Source organism: Ochotona curzoniae, unplaced genomic scaffold, assembly GCF_017591425.1.
Source record: "Ochotona curzoniae isolate NIBS_2020 unplaced genomic scaffold, NIBS_Ocur_1.0 contig_64, whole genome shotgun sequence".
Taxonomy (NCBI): domain Eukaryota; kingdom Metazoa; phylum Chordata; class Mammalia; order Lagomorpha; family Ochotonidae; genus Ochotona; species Ochotona curzoniae.
The window spans coordinates 50936474-50937988 of record NW_024466502.1 but is presented as its reverse complement, the minus strand read 5'-3'; positions in this window follow the sequence as shown (position 1 = coordinate 50937988).

Sequence of the window (1515 nt, the reverse complement as noted above, 5' to 3'; positions counted from 1 at the left end):
TTTCTTCACAGAGAAAGCTTGGGCAGCAGTTGGCCACATGGCTGAGTGCTAAAGGAGAGATTCCAGGAGCACCAGGAGGTAGAGACAGCAGGCTGTGAAGGCTTAGTGTTTGAAGGAGCTACTAAGTGCATCAGGTTCACACATATAGCAGCCTTCGGGAGGCAGATGAGCACGGAGCCACCTCTAAAGAGCCTCAATCTTCCCCCTGTTGGTACCCTCTCTTCACTCCTGGTGTTCTGTATTGGATCAGCATCTCGGGGCTTATAACTACATCTCCTACCCTGAAACCTCAGATCTGGGATAGGCAGCCCCACCCAACCAGGCACCTCCTCTCCACCCTCACCCCATTCCTGAAGATCCAAACATGTGCTTACTCCTGGTGACCTCAGAATGACTAAACATCCTGTTAGGCTCTTCTAGGCTGTAGTAAGGGACAGGGTCAGCTTAGTGCCTCAGTCAGCAGACCTCAGTTGCTGTGCCAGGCTTAAGTACTACCCTTTGCTGAGTCCTCTCCTGCAAGGGAATGAGACGAACTCTTGAACCTCGGTTGCTTAGCAGGCTATCTGCAGCGCTAGTGTCCATATGGGCATTGATTCATTTCCCGGTGGCCCCACTTCCAATCCAGCTCCCTGCTTGTGGCCTGGGAAAGCAGCAGAAAACGGCTGGGGTCCTTGGGCCCTGCACTCACATGAAAAAACCTAGAAAAGGCTCTTGGCTTCCGGCTTTGGATCAGTTCAGTTCCAACCATTGTGGCTATTTGGAGAATGACCCTACAGATAGAATCAATCAATCTCCTCTCTCTCTCTCTCTCTCTCTCTCTTCCCCAACTCCCCCCCCCCGCCCCGCTTTCAAATGGAAGTCAATGCATGCAATTTTGAAAAAGAAAAGAACAAATGGAAATAATATGACTGAACACGGGTTACTGAGTGCCTGAAATGAATAGTAGCTTGATGCAGCAGAGCATACTTCATGCTATGAAAATGTCCGTGAGGACATGAAGAACATGGTAATAAAGCCAAAATACACAGAGGTCGCTACACGGGAAAAAGGATCTTGTTTGGTTCAGTGAGCCTGCTCTCGGGAACTTTCCATCCTCTGGCAGTGCTGCTGCGCTCACAATCAGCGGCTCCACATAAGCATCAAAGGATTTTGAGCTTATTCGTACTTTCGGCTTCACTGGCAGTTGAGTCACCACTGTTTACTAAGTTGAGTGGAATCCTGGTTCTGTCTGAATTCTAGTTTCTCTGTAGTGAATTTGCACCTCCCGGTTTGGGTTCCCTCCAAGTTGTGTCTTTGCCTCCTCACCTTTCCCCAGCAGCTCTCTCACTTGGGATTTCTTCTGAGAGCTTTATCTTTTTTATCTTTTTGTGTGTATATATATATATATATATATATATATGTTTTTATTATATTTTGACAATCTTTACATAGTTAATTAGAGTAAAAAAGGTTCAATGGCTACACGGAAGTGGGTAAGACCATCATTTCCATATCGCTTCCTTCATGTATCTGAGT